Raw genomic sequence first — 16,099 nt, forward strand, 5'->3', positions numbered from 1 at the left:
AAAGATTACCCTGAGTTCAATTCTAATGACAAGGACCTGCATTTTTTTAGAGGTTAATTATAATAAAACGCTTGATTTTTTGAGACATGGAATGTGTGAGAGTAAATTGCAATGTACTTTGAAGCAATAAATGAACAAGATCGAGTGGCAATAGGAAAGGAGATAAGTAAAAAAGCAGTTTAGAAATACAGTGAATCTAAGTGGGGTATATAGAAAAGGGTGTGCATAGATATGTGCAGGATAGTTCCTGCAATAGTGATGAATCAAACAAGAGTAAAATTGGAGAAAAAATGCTGATTCTATTCATCTGTTAAACTCTAGACCTCCTCCTTACACAGATGGTGCATAGACACAGAGACCGCCAGTAACTGATATCGGTGTGAGCAAACCAGGCATGATTATACAAGAAATAGCATTACTCAATACTGCAAGTGTTTGGCCTGAGTGTACCTTGGCAGCTTTGCCTGGTCCTAGTGGTTTGTCAATCACAGTTATAGATACAGTGATTCCAATTATTGAACTTGTAGCTACTACCCCACCTGTGCTAATTTGAAATTTTAATTTGGTGAAATTCTGCAAGGTACAATTGACACAAGTAGATTGCTTGCATATAATTCAGATACATTAAGGTATTTAATTAAAGAAGCAGCCAGGTGTGCAAATGAGACATACAAGAAGATGTAACTGAATAATTTGATTTTGCCTTACACAAACCTAGGACCCAGAGTAAAACTTAGAAAGTTTGAGTATCAGAAATATAGAATTTGTGTCTACTGACTGTGAACTCACATAAAGTAATTGATTCCATAAAAGATTGGAGGTACTTAAGGAAGTAAAAGGATAAGTGGAAGAAGAAAACTATCTCTAAAAAGACAAACTGGTGCAGGAAAAGTAAATGTGGTAAAAAGTGAGCCTCGGAATCGGTTTTTGACAGAGTTTCCTTTGCGAGACGTGCACAAAGGGAATTATGTGCATGTTCCTTGATCAAGTGTGATCTCTATGCTTTTACAACACATTTGCAAAATTGAGAGGGGAACCAGGCAAGTGATAAACAGAGTTTAACAGATTAGTAACTATTTCAAACAGGCTTCGTGTTGATTTGAATACAATGAGATTGTCATTCCTTAGGATTTTTGGACAGACTGCAAAGCAGCTGTTACATGTCCAACAGGAACCTCGAAGAGTTCAGCCTAATAATGATTAGGCTATTCTCATCATGGAAAAATACAAAGCTGTGCTAGATCATTAGAAACAGAAGGTGTTATAGAAAGAAGTTATTTGGGTAAAAAAATAATGAGTACCACACGAGCCAAAAGAGTCAGTGCATGCATATTATGAGAGTCTTATTCAGTTTTATAGTAAATACAGTGTAGTTTAAGAACCGTCAAGGGAAGGTGGCAGTGGATTCATATCTGCTTTCGTTAAGGGTTTGCTTCCGGAACTTAGCTCATATGTTCATCAGAGAGTGATGTCCTGGCAATATTGATGAGCCACCCAAGTATTCTACATATTGTAGTATCTGTTTTGAGGTGAAACAGAAGAAAATTAAGAAGTGGATTACTGTGCATACAAAGCGGATTCAGAGAGGAAATATAAATTATATGATTCATTAAGACACAGCTCTTGTGCCTTCTGCAAGATCTGGCGCAAATTTGGATTTTCGAATGCAAGGGGTGTGAATGAGGAGTGATATGGTGCAACTGCAAGCCCAAGGTAGAGGTAGGGGTGTGTGAACAATTCTGGAATGAGTGTAGTCTCAATGTGCTAAAGAAAAGGACCGCCTGTTATTTCTGCTGGAAAAGTGGTCACTGGAAGTGCAAATGTAGACAAAACCCAGAACAAATTCAAAATAATTTTGTTCCACTGATGTAGCAAAATGCAAATCCGTTTCAGGGACTGCAAACTTTTGGGACTCAACAGACTGTCACAGCACAACACACTGCTATACAAAATGAACATTATCATAGACAGTTCCATAGAAATATGCCTTTAGCTCCTGTGTTGCATGAGAAACAAAATACCATACAACCCAGGATTTCAATAGTATCTATTGATTCTGTGCAAAGGTTTTGCACATTTTTCACAGAATGCGACAAATTCTCATTGATGGTGTTTGAGGGAGGAGGAGGAGGATTACATGCTTGGTGCAGTCATAGAGGTAGACCAGAGTGGCCCATATTTAGATGTTGAGGTGAATAGCCACCCCATATTATTTTTAATCAATGCTGGTGCTACCCGCTCCATGGTGGTACCAAACCTACCCCTGTCAGGAAAAGAGGTTTACGTTGTAGGAGTAAACAATAAACACATTACTAATCGAGTTTCAGCGAATGTTCCATTTAAAATAGGGTCCTTGGAGAATGATTACCAATTCGTATTGCGTGATTTGAGTACTGTTAATTTGCTTGGCAACAATTTGCTTGGTCATTTATTGCACCCTAGATGGTGTTGCAATTGAAACTCAAGATGAAGATGGAGTATTTAAAATAGAATCACAAAAGCCAAGAGTTCAGCTATTTCTTGTTATTAAAAAGATGACTAGCCTCTTGATTTAGGACACACCATGAAAGAAGTGATATGGGATTTCACAGGTAAAGAAATAGAGTGAATAAAGAGCTCAGAGGCAGTTGGAATAACAGCTCAACATGATGTAGTTTATCCTAGAACTTGACAATACAAACTTTCACAATAATCAGAAGAGGGATTGAAGCAAGTCGTAGAAAAGATATTAGAACAGGGCATCCTATGGGAGGTGCTTCTTTCACCTGTGATGCACATTAAAAAACAGAGTATAAATTGAAGCGTAGCACAATTTCTTATAAAAAAAGATTTTAAAAAGTAGTACCATTTTGTCCAGTGGTACCAAATCCTACTGTTATATTGTTTCGGAGTCCTGTGGCTACAGAAGGGTGTATAGTCATTGCCTTATGCCAAGGTTTTTGCCCATTCCTCTTCATGAGGATAGCCAATATATTTTTGCATTTCTATTCCTCAATACAATTCTTGTTTTGTGTAGAATCCTGTAGGGATATAGAGAGAGCCTGTCCATCTTCATTTAGATTCTAAAGAAAGATTTGGAACGCCTTCAACTGCCCTGTAGCTCAGTGCTGGTGCAGTACATAGATGACTTTCTAGTAGCATCAAAGATAAAGGAAGATTGAAAGTTGGATTCAGTTGCACTTTTGAACCATCTTGCCTACAATGGTCATAAAGCTTCACCTACAGAAATGCAATACTGTAAGAAAGAAATTATTTAGTATATTATATATGATGCACCATATTGCGAAAGGGAAAAGTAATGTGTCAAAGGAATGTTCTTCTTCAATCCTGGAAATGAATTCTCATTTTACACAGGGGAAAGTGAGAATGTTCTTGGTAATGTTTGGCTACTGTTGTCAGAAGATTTCAATTGTTTCGGATTGCAAAGCCTTTACTGAGATTCACTTGCAGCTGTGTAGAAGTTCCAGTGCCATCAGGTCTGAGTGCCATTTGATGGCAAATGCATGAAAGCCTTCTTGGAACTCAAAGAGAATCTCTGCAGCGTATCAGCTCTAGGAATGCTTACTTTTGAGAAGGAATTTGTGTTTTTTTGTCATAAAAGAAAGGGTGTGCCATATCTGTTCTAACTCAATAGCAAGTTGAGATAAGGCAGCTTGTCGCTTACCTCTCTGATGCGTGTCATACAGTAGCTTTAGTTCTTCCAGGTTTTTTTAGTTCATAGCAGCTGTTGGCCTGGCAACTGAACAGAGTGAGACGATGAATTTAACCCAGATCACTTGACGAGGGGTGAATGCTTAATTTGTTCTTCATTCTGTCCTTTATTTGTGTCTTTTACTTACACAAATTCAGCATCTGACAGGCGGCTGCCTTACAAATGATGAACACTCAATACTGGCAGCTGAAAATATTTCAATTAGAAGGTGCAGTACCTTAAATCCTGCAACACTGTTACAGATTCCAAACAATGATGAAGATCCGGACCGTAATTGCATCCGTGGATAAGCGTTATGTACGAAACCAAGAGCACATATCAAAGATCTTCCTTTTGGAATGGCTTATCTGATTTTATTTGTAAATGGTTGATGTCTAGGCGACCATCAAGGAATAGAGAGCAGTCTATACAGTCCGTTCCATTATTGAAGCATTATACTTGTCTGTTGTAATTTCAGCACAAATAGCAGAACCTATTGCCCTGACAAGAGCATGTTGTTTAGCAAATTAACTGAGTGTGACCATTAACACTACCAGGCAATATTGATTTGGAGTGCTACGCAACTATGGGCAGTTATAGTTACAATGGTCCACCATGGTATCCTCCGGTATCCCCTTAAAGAATAAACCATACATCCTAAATTTGTTGGAAGCAATACAGCAATTAAAAGGGATATGGGTTGTAAAATGCATCGCTCATAGGTCTGGTGATGCGGTCATTATGGGCAATCACTTTGCCTATCAGGTTGCAAACTGAAATGAGCAAAAGCAACAACAGGAATCAGAAATTGTAAAGTTGATCTAAACATTGAAGAAGCATATAATGTGAATTGTTTTTTGTTGAATCCAATATAGGAACCATTAAGTTAACTCAAAGAATTATAAGAGGAGGTATCAGAGAATTAAAATTAAATGTGGGAAACAGCTGGTTGGAAGAGTGATTTTAATGGCCTTTGGTTCTTCCAGATTCAGTGGTGCACGGCATAGCTAGTTTCCTACACTGACATACGAGGGTGAGACTGTATGGTCAGGATGTTTAAGAACAACACAAAGTTCAGAAGTGGAGCAAAAGATTTATTTGAAAGAAACATGACTTGCTAAATAATTAATAAGGGAAAGTGTACAATGGGTACTAGGAGTCCCATAGGAAACTGAAAGGCCATTCTCTAGACTACAGTCAGACCTTATAGAGATACCCGAATCAACAGGCTCATCTGTATTCTTGCAATTGTCTGCTTGTTTTCTCAATGAGTGGATCCTATCAAACCATGAGAAGTGACAGTATGTTCATGGCCAAACTCTTGTTAAGGGAATTGGTGCAATGATTTGGCATGCCTACTTCTATTGAGACAGATCGAGGAACTCACTTTAAAAATGAGGTTTGAAAGGTACAGTGTACAGCTTTACAAATTGAGCAAACGTTTCCCAGCAGTTACAGACTAGAAGCACCAGGTGTAGTAGAAAAGATGAATTGCACCATTCATTCCAAGCTTGCAAAAGTATGTGCCTCGATAACTTTAAAATGGCTAGATGCTTTTCCTGTTGTTTTGTTGAACATTAGATGTACTCCAAACAAAAAAACTGGTGTCTCACCTCATGAAATCCTCATAGGTAGGGCAATGCGGATCTCATACATTCTTGCAACAGCATTTGTATCAATAAGTTATGGCATGACGTTCTATTGGATTAATGTAAAGGACTGGCTGATGTGCTGAATTCGGTCTCTCATTATTTAAATTCGGCAGCACTTTCAACAAAAGAATCAAGTGCCACGCACTCCAACCAGGGGATTGAGTCCTGGTAAGCATGTCCACAAAACTTGCTAAGGACCATAGTGGAAGGGGCCACATGAATTTATACTTGACTGGCACTGCTGTGAAGTGTTCTGATATCCCACAGTGGATCCATAAAGCCAACACAAAGAGAGCAAAGACTGCAGATGAAGAAGTGGTGACTACAACCCTTGAGCCACAGTATTAAGCTCAAAGTCACTGGGTGGATCTAGTAGGGGAAAATAATATCCTGGTGAAAACGGAAGTCATAAGATTGAAAGTCATCAAATTAACATTAAACATTATTGCGCAGCCTAGAGTTACAAGAAGAAATAGCAACTGAAATGCCAGTTCATGAAAAAGTAACGCTGAAAATCCAAGCCTCAAGAACCACCACGAGAAAGCGGTTCAGAGTGAGCCAAGTTGCTGATGTTGATTAAAATACAAGTCCTGCTGTGAATGGAGAAGATTCAGCAGTAGTCACAAGCATAGAAACAGCAGTTGAGAATGTACATCAAGGAGACAAGTGGCCTGTGTTCATGAGAAGCAGCAAAATATTGCATTGGAAGACTCAGTGACCAGAATCAACCAAAGAAGAACCAGAGACAACTGAGAACAGTTAAATTAAAAAACTGTAGCCAAAAGACATTTGAGAGAGAGAGTGCCAAACACAAAGTATGCATCACCTGAGTAAATACATAATTAAACAAAACACATATTAACACATGGGAATAGATCAGTAAGTAGTTACAACAGGGGGGTTCCGCAAGGATCAGTTCTTTCCCCGGCACTATTCAATATCTACATGGAGCCACTCGCCAAGATACTCAACAACGCCAACATCCCCTTTCACCTATATGCAGACGGTACCCAGATTTACCTTGAAACTTCCTCTTTTGAAGACATACAAAGACTAAACCTCACCCTGAAAGAAATCCAAGACTGGTTATCCCTCAACCACCTGAAACAAACCAGTAGGACAAAATGGAAATATTCATCCTATCCAACAAAGCACTGACCCCCCAAGTCACAGAATGGCTAAAAACCATTGATGCTCTAAACTGCAGCCTCATCCCAGCAGACTCTGTAAAATCACTGGGAATCACTCTGGACCCTAATTTAGACATGGTCAAACACATCAAAAATACCGCCAAGAGCGCGTTTATCAACCTAAAACTGCTCAACAAAATAAAGCCATTCATCCCCCCCAATGACCTCCAACAAGCCACCCAATCCTTGGTTCTGTCAGATTGGACTACGGAAACGCAACCCTCACATGCACAGCAAAATCTCACCTTGCCCCCCTCAGAACAACTTTAAATGCAGCAGCCAGGATGGTCACTGGAGTAAAAAAAAATATGAACACATCACTCCTGCTCTCAGAGAGCTAAAATGGATACCAACCGAAATGCGCGCCAGCTTCAGAACACCCTGTCTCACTCACAAAACCCTGCATACCGGCAAACCTGCATACCTGGCCGCCAAGCTAAACAAAGCTGGTCAGTCAACGAACCTAAGGAGTACTAACACTCTACTTCTCATCCCACCAAAAACTCACAAACATAAAGCCTCATCACGCTCTTTCTCTGGAAATGCGCCCAAAATTTGGAACACCGTCCCAGCTCATATCCGAACTAACCCCTCCTTTCTAAAATTCAAAAGCCAGCTCAAAGACCTTTTCCTCAACCGATCTCTTCCGAATGAATAGCTGACGCTCCACATCGAATCCTGCGCACTACAGTCTACGTTCACTCTGTTTAGAGGACCGATAACTCGCTCACCTCTCGTCTCGCTCCGGTGCTCCCCCTCACCGATCTGGAGTTGTCGCAAATCATGGAGTCTATTGGTTACTCTTTATGTTCGAACTGTGCACTTCACTGATCATTACGTCTGATTTACCACTATGTGTTGGAATTTTACTTGTCACAAATCACTATGCTCTACTATGCTCACTTTTTATGTTTGATTGCTTCTCTGTTACATGTTGTAAAGCGCTCTGATACCTTCTTGTCTTGCCGTAGTTATAAAAAAAACTCCAAAATAAACAAATAAATAAATTACCAAGATAAATATATTCAAATATGTTAGGGGCACACGTTAAAATACTCTAGAAATTGCATGACTTATTCTAAACATTTAAAATTGCAACCTAACTTAAATATCTACTAGAGACTTCTAGCTGCAGATTCCTTACCTTTGAATTTCCCCAGGCGTTCGACTGGATCCTGAAGATTTTTCATGAGCAGTACCCCTGTGCGACGGTAAGTGACTTTGATCAGCTCTGCGGGTGGCGTTTGCATTGTCCGTGCCAGAAGTCACATTACTGTACCTATATAGGCGCCACCCAGGTGTGCTGACGTCCGCTCTTCTCTTTCCACGCCAGCCAGTGCTGATCTGAAGAACAGTTACCCCTTGGCTACTTTTTCGACTTGATTGTTTGAGGTTTTCTAGGTGTGTCATCTAGAAAGACTGGATTTAGACCCTGTGGAGCCTGTCATCGGCTTTTGTCCGTGACGGACCCGCACCTTGTCTACCTCTGGTGTTAGGAGTGCCACAATGACAGCCGTGCTCCAATTGCCATGTCATGAATCCAAAAGCTTTGAGGGGGTAGTTTCTAAAGCTTATAGTGACCGACCATGCTACTACATGCAAATCGAGGGCCTGCGACACTCTGGTAAGTCGAGGCACAAGAAAAAGAGCAAGAAGTTGAAGTGCTCTTTGACTTCTCCTCGTCCGTAGACCATTGCACTGACTGAACATCTGAATTCAGGGACTTGTTCCCCGTAACCTGCACCTAGGCCTACTCCGTGACTCTGACATTCCAGGAGCCCGAGTGACCCACATCCAACTGAAATTATTCTGTGAGGTCATGTGCTTCATCTTTGGGTGTCCTGACCCCTCCGGCATGCCTTCAGGCTCCCGGGGTCAGAACGGACCCCATCTGGTTCCGCACCAATGGCTCCGACCCCCGCTCTAGTGGACCACCACGGATCCATTCCTGTATCTGGGATGGGGCCAGCGCCTGCTGGCAGTGCAGTCCCCATTATGATGCCCTATTCCGACACCGAGCTGGATGGGGGTTGCCCGACACTGATGCTGGCAGGCGCTTTGCCTCCTAGGTCGGAGCCTTAGCCCTATTCTCTCGGACTAGACCTTGGGGGAAGGATAGGAGGGGGCCACTGGATCCTACAGAATACCAGCCCTATGAAGAAGACCCCAATATGGACTGGTGTGAGGAACTGGGTGAAGCCAGTCGACTGGATACTTCTCCAGATACTGGTATGCTTTCCTCCCCTACCGTGGCTGCCAAAGAGGGAGCCTTGTATGCAACTGAGGTGCGGGAGGGTGGCTGAGGTCCTTGACCTTCAGTGGTCTTCAGGACTAACATCTTGGCAGAGGTGTTAAAACTGGGAGTTACCTTATCTGAACCCCTACGCCCATTCAGTGACGCCCTTACTGAAGTCCTTTTGGGGGACTTGGTCCTAATACAACACAGGCTCCTGTGAATAGGACGATCGCCTGCCACTGACCCGCCCCAGAGGAACCAAACTTCTTCACCCAACACAACACCCCAGAGATATTGGTAGTCCAAGCCTCCACGTCCCAAGGCATGTTCCTTGTGGCTCCCCTGGACAGTGAATCCAAAAGGCTGGACTCCTTGGGAAGATGTTTTCTTCTGCCAACCTAGCATTACTGTCTGTGAACACTGCATGCCTTTTGGGCCATTACTCCCATACTCTCTGGGACATGGTTGCGCAAGTGCGGTTGCAGGTCCCAGAGGAAGCCCAGGACGTCCTCTCGCAGGATGGGAGAGATCCAGCAAAGTTCACAATACGATATGGACTCCTCTATGGTGGCCCCGAGGCGCCACTCCTGGTTGAAGTCGACTGGTTTTTGGGTGGATGTCCAGGCTTCCAATGCCCTTCGAAGCCCCACATCTCTTCAGAGACAAAACCCATTAGGCGATTGAGCCATTTAAGGAGTCTCTGGCTACGGCCAAATCCTTTGGGCCTCTCTGCTGGCCTACATCACTCCCAACCTGCCTTTCACTCCTTTCATGGCTACGGAAGGGGCTTCTAGCCGCATTAATTAAGGTAGGAAACCAGCATTTTTAGTTCACTGTGCTCCCTTTTGACCTTACCAGTGCCCCTTTGCTGGTAATACATGCACAATGGCATATGCGGGCCCTGCAGTGGGACCTGAAGTTCCAGTGGGCGCAGCATAAGGGGAATCTCTCCGAAATGGTCCAGGAAACTGCAAAAAATGTCAGTGGTGGCTAACGAACTGCGTTTGGGTCAGAGGCAGACCCCTCTCCCTTCCCCAACCAGACCGGACAGTAGTGACAGATGCGACCCTCCTGGGATGAGGCAGCCATCTGGGAGGGGTGGAGATCAGAGGACTTTGGTCTCTGGCGGAATTCGGACTCCATATCAACATGCACAAAATCTGAGCCATCCGACTGGCATTGTAAGCCTTTCTACCCTCCATACCTGGGTGGTATTTGCTTAGATATCTATTCAGGGGTAAGGAATCTGTGGCTAGAAATCTCTATAAAATGGACAAGTTACTTACCTTCTATAATGCCTTATCTGGTAGAGACTATTTCTATATACAAGTTCCTTACCAACCCACCCATCCTCCCCGCTCTGTGAACAGGTTTCTAGGGATTGTGCTGCACACTTTCAGGGCTCTAGTGGTCAGTGATCTTTGTGGCTCCGCGCTTAACGTGTTAAAAGTCATGAAAAGGAACTGATGACAGCTCACCTGGGTGGCCCCTATATAGGTACTGCGACATCACTTCCAGCGCGGACAACGCATGTGAAGCAGATGGATGGCATTTACCGGCACGCAGAGATACTGCTCACAAAAAATCATCCTGATCCAGTCTAAAGCCGATGGTAAGTAACTTGTTCATTAATATTACTAAAAATTAGCCTCCATGTGGCTTGAGTTAACAAGAGTGTGAGGTTTTTTAAGGAATATAATGGGAGGAGAGTGATAATCTTGAAAAATTGGGAAGATTTAAGTGAAATTAGAGGAAAATATTGAAGCTGAAGAGAAATTTGAATGTGCGTCCGAGACTGAAAATAGAGCATTAAAAATAGGGAGAGGTGTGTATGGTGCGTAAGGAACCTCAAATAATTAGGCCGATACTAGTATTTGCTGAAGAGCGTGAATATGAAAGGAACTATGTTGTACTTAATGGGGTTTAGTTAGTGAAGTACCAATATTTAGAGGAATTGGTTTGGTTTGTGGTAAGACTACTTATTTTAACCTGCATTGTAATTGGGTGGAAAGTTATCTTGCTCTGGTATTACCATGTGAATGAGATGACTGGCGCTTTACAAATCAAATAGCAGATTTAATGCTATTTGCTTCTCAATACATATTAGGAATTGGAGTAAAACCAGAGAAGTGATTTGCTTTTACTAGCAATAAGTAGTGAATCTTTAAGTTCAGTTTGAAAACAAACCTGCATTTAAATGCTCCACCTGTTGCATGAAGCCAGCTGTTGTTTAACACAATCCGCGCCATCACTGGAAGTGGTTTGAAAAATTCATATCCAGTGGATTTGCAGTCGAATTGTCTGAAACATTTCCAGTGCCTCATAGTCTTTGCAGAATGTAAACTCTTGCACTGCATCTCTGCTGCTCCTTTCATGCCTTGAAGCGTGAAAGGAGCAGACCTCTAAGAGGACCCAGTTAATTGACAGGAGTTTTGTGTCATGGTCCATCACTGCAAAATATCTGCCAGGCTTAAAGTTTTCAATCCTTGCTAATTTAATTTTTGTTGCAGAAATTATTCCGGTAATGAATTTTTTTGTACAGCAATTCTTGTCAAATTCGATTCATGTCAACCTTTGAGATGTCACAATGGATTTTACTCAGAGTAATGCATCATTTCTGCATGTATTGATTAACCAGTTTTCGTGACCCATGTTAAATAAACGAGGATCGTTGGACTCTAGAATGAAATGCGTTTTTTCCTCTCTGTTCTCAGTGTGCTTAGTACACTTTTGGCATTTTGCCCAGTCCCATTTTTACAACTTTAACTTAAGTGAAAGGGAGACCGCAGCCTAAAAGCTGCTATGTTCACTTGCGTGTTAGACTAAACCTGTAGTTTGCAGATCTATGAAGCGATAAGCGATTAGTCTCCTTGGTTAAGCGAAGGCCCCATCTTCTGTGTTGTCTGTCGCGGTTTCATTTCTTGTACAATAAGGCATCCATTTGACGGGGTTTGAGGCTTAGCTACAAGTTGGCAGTACTACTAGTAAGTTCTTGTTGTTGATGGGTTTGGAGGACCAGAAGCCTGTGTTTTGTACCAGAGCCCACAACCCTTACTAAGTCTGTGTAGCTTAAAACTCCAATCTTTCTTTCTCATACCCCCAACAAAAAGCACAAACACACATTCACCCACATCAGTCTGAGGGCTTGCCATTGAATTCCATTGTACATGTATTTTAACAGTTGTTTTTCAGATCGGGTAAAGATAATAAATAGCAGATTCCATTTATCACATTACTTAGACACTTTTTCAGACACAGGACACGGCAAATCCCAAAAATATAAACAAATGTAGGTGTCCTACTTCGTCAGTACGACAATGCTATCCCCTTGCATATCCCTAATCGTGCAATTCCATTAAGGGTTAATTACCAATCTGTCTACAGTTCCATGAAGGTATCCATTAAGTTTATAAAATTAGAATGAAGTAAATGTTCCTGCATTAAAATCTTTAAAGAAAATATGACACCTGTCCCTCAGCCCCTCCTACGACAGTCGGTGGCTTCATTCCTTAGTAATCAGATGTTCATAGTGATGCTAACACGAGCCCACATATGAAAGGGGCATCTCCACAAAAACATTAGTGAGATTGATGTGCCAACAGTCCAGTTAATTATCTAAGTTCATAAACACTATCTACACTTTTTAGGCATTGCGTTGCAGCTGTAGACCCAGACGTTCTTCCATACCCAGTCCCTCAAGGGCACAGATGAAAAATGAGCTATAATCTTCTTTTGAGGTGTGCCTGTTTCTTGCCATTCCCCATAATGTATTCTCTTTTTACTAGAATTAGGAAAACCTAAATGGAGGTGACTGATCTTGACCAGATGTTACCTGCATCTGCCAGAGATTGCAATATGGTATGTGGAAACTTGCTGTGTGTTGTCCCTTCAGCCGTCACCTTGGCAAGACTGATGCCAGTTTCATTTGCCAGACCAGTCGTTCTAGTTCATCCAGGAATGCCACCCAATAATAATCTAACCTATAAAAAAATTATTTATATGTGCCCCAACCCTGTCCCAGACATGGCCCTGCATCCAAACTGATGATACAAACTCCCAATCAGCCCTCTAGAGTCATCTACCTCTTGGAGCCTCTAGGATTAATGACCATCTCTCTCAGGGACAATTTCAAAAATGGAGTTCACTGGTGTACTTATATTTATTATTTTTTATATATAGCACAAACTTGGATCCAGAGGTCGAATGTCACAGGGCTATACAGCAGTGTATGTAACCATAAGACATGACATGTCTTGATATAATATTGTAAATCGTGTCAATAAAATCTTTAAATTGTACCGCTTTGACCCTTACTTTTGTCTTGTTTTTCAAGAGTCTGTCTATTACCTTAGTATTGACTGTGACATTGCGGCCCTGGATACCTTTTACCATTATATGCTGGCTGATCACTACTTCATGACAGCCTTAGTACCCTCTAAAGAACATGCACCATGGCATGGATGCATTTCTTCTATGCATACCTGCAAGGTATTCTTCGTTGCTACTGGACAGACTCTTAACATTAGGTATTATAGATAATTGGAGTACGACCACAGGTATGCTGGATGCACTCACCGTGGGTCCTGTAGAACCTTTGTTCTGGTTTCATATGAGTAGCACATTTCTGTGGATAGCTCCTGTTCTCACGGGCAGGCCCTATATGGTATTTATTCTCGCTGTCTACATAGTTCATGTCGTGAGCTATTCCTCTGTTGCTATATGATGACACTTTGATGTATTTATACTTGTTGCCTGCAACTATTGCACTTCAGTAGATAGCTTCTCTGTTGTTCGTGAGTAGAAAGAACATTACCATCACTCTTTTTCCCCTGTGCATTCATTCCTGGATGTTATTCCTCATCACTCCTAGGTGAAGTCAGATCATTTACCATGGCTGGCTGTTTAAAGTGAATGCTTGCCGGTCCCTCACCTGTTGCTTTAGTGAAGTGAGAGGGACAGGGAATGACATACACCACGTCTCCCTGTACATTATGTTTGCCATTGACTGTTCCTTTGTCACTTGTTAGAGGATTGTATGGAGAACCACACAATAAGGCACAGCAATGTCAGGAGCCTGCATTCTAAGTCCAACTCCTCTTATTGCCATTAAATTGATGTGCAGAGAGGAAAGACCAGATAAATCACCTCTCTGGTCAATCACACATGATACAAAAACTCTTCCTTCAAAGACCAAATTGCCGTTCAGCACTCATTCAACTAGTTACCCCGCCACTGGTGCATATCGTACTACCCACCCTGCCCTATGCTTTGCCATGGATGTGATGAAGCGCTGTACAAATGCAGCTTGGTATGAAGCACTATATCAAGTGCAGTTATGATGTAAAACATAGTCATAGGGAGAGACAAGGTTTTGCAAATACTGAGGCTCGGAGTGGGAGTGTTTTTAGTGCATATGCAGAGTGCCTTGAAAGTGATACACTTCTCCACGGTGAGCAAGTGGAGGTCGTGAAGAAGGCTGGACTCAGAGCAGGAAGCCGAAACAGGAGCCTGACAGCCAAGTTCTGAACCACTTGGAGGCACCTTATCGCGGACTTGTCTGTTTCTAGAAATAAGATGTTACCATAATCTAACCTAGACAGAATCAAAGCCTCCAGGACTTTCTGGTGTGATTATTGGTTCGCAGACCCACCACCGGGGTTGGTATTGCTGGGGTATCTATTCTAAGGTAAGGAATCTAATACTAACCTGTTTCTTTCAGATGAACAAGTTACTTACCTTTGGTAACGATATATCTGTAAGAAACAGTAGTTATTATTAGATTCCTTACCGCCCCACCCATCCTCCCGGTTCTGCGAACCGATATCTAAGGTTAAGGTCATCCCCTTTCAGGGCCCTAGTTTCAATGGCACCAGCGTTGGTTTTTAATGTGGCTCTGCGTTTCTGGCGCGGAAAAGCTGTGTCTAAGAACTGATGTCAGCGCGCGGAGGCGGCGTCTAAGTACTCCGACGTCATCACAGCGCCGACGACGGACGTGGAGTCGCAGACGTCGCCTACCGACGCGCAAGGGTACTGCTACACAAAAATTTCCGGATCCAGTCTGACGCCTGGGGATATTCTAAGGTAAGGAATCTAATACTAACTAATGTTTCTTACAGATATATCGTTACCGAAGGTAAGTAACTTGTTCATCTGTTTAAGACTTCTAGCCGCAGATTCCTTATCTTCGAATTTTCCCTAGGTGTCAGACTGGATCCAGAAGATTTTTTGTGAGCAGTACCCTTACATGCCAGTAGGTTGCTTCTATTGGCTCAGAGTAGTGTACTCCAGAAGTGAACACCCATGTATGGGTCACCTCAACGTGCTGACGTCTGTTTTTCTTTTAGTGCTAGCCAGTGCAGGTCCGAGGCAAAGCTACCCCTCTGTCATTTTTTGACAGGCTTTTTTTGACATTTTGTGGAGGCTTATGAGTATCCACTCCTGGTGTGTCGAGGATGTCTTCCTGTTAGGTAGGTTTTACACCCTGTGGTGCCTGTCACTGCACCATGTCGGTGACGGACCCTCACCTCGTGTGTTTGTGATGGCTGGAGCGCAACCACAATACCAAGCCGTGCTCGGACTGCTGGTCCATGGCACCAGGGCTTTTAGGGAGCGGTCCCTGAAGTTGCTAGTGGTCCGGCATGTGACTGAGGGAAGTCCCTAATCCAATCGAGAGGAAGGTCCCGGGATCGTTCCAGAAGCCTGAAGACCTCATTGTCCCACTCCAAATCATCAGGATCCACAGGTAAAAGGCACAAGAAGTCAAAGCGTCTGTTGGCTGATGCGACGGAGCATCAGTGTTCAAGGCCGATGGGCCCCCATGGATCTAGACCAGTGCCGGTAATGCCACGGTGACCTTGCCCGGCCACAATGTTTCCAGTGATTGAAGTGGCATTATACCATTGACATGCACCCGAGTGGTTGGTGAAGAGTACAGGGCTGTCACCAGTCATAAGAATATTTCCCTGACCCCCTGTTCTTCTTAGAACTGCAAACCTGAATCCGTGCTCATCAGAGTTGAATGCTATTTCCGTGCCAAGAAACATGGCTGCTGCACTCTTCTCTGGGCCTCTATTCTAAATTGCTCCAAACATCATTTGTAAATTGAACGTCAGACTCTGCCCAGCACAAAGTCAGCCTGCTCCAGTCTTACCATTCCAGGGAAGAGTGGTGCCAGACGATTAGCCAAGACTTTTGCATACAATTTAGTTTTAAAATGTAATAGCGACAACGGTCTAGAAGATGAGCAGTCTGATTGCTTGCCCTCTTTCAGTAGGGGTACTATCATGGCTTCACGCATTGAAACAGGCATAGTTTTGGTGTTGACCATTTC

At 42.7% G+C, this 16,099-nt stretch overlaps 1 protein-coding gene and 1 pseudogene across 7 annotated transcripts in view; one reads left to right on the plus strand and one right to left on the minus strand.

The window, feature by feature from the left end:
• The window catches only part of PTPRK (protein tyrosine phosphatase receptor type K), a 1,685,403-nt gene that overhangs the window by 1,308,066 nt on the left and 361,238 nt on the right, over positions 1-16,099 (plus strand). The gene's annotated exons all lie outside the window — the stretch shown is intronic.
• The window catches only part of LOC147708268 (uncharacterized), a 50,845-nt pseudogene continuing 37,797 nt past the window's right edge, over positions 3,052-16,099 (minus strand).

The sequence above is a fragment of the Lissotriton vulgaris genome, chromosome 6 (assembly GCF_964263255.1).
Source record: "Lissotriton vulgaris chromosome 6, aLisVul1.2, whole genome shotgun sequence".
NCBI classification, from domain to species: Eukaryota; Metazoa; Chordata; class Amphibia; order Caudata; family Salamandridae; genus Lissotriton; species Lissotriton vulgaris.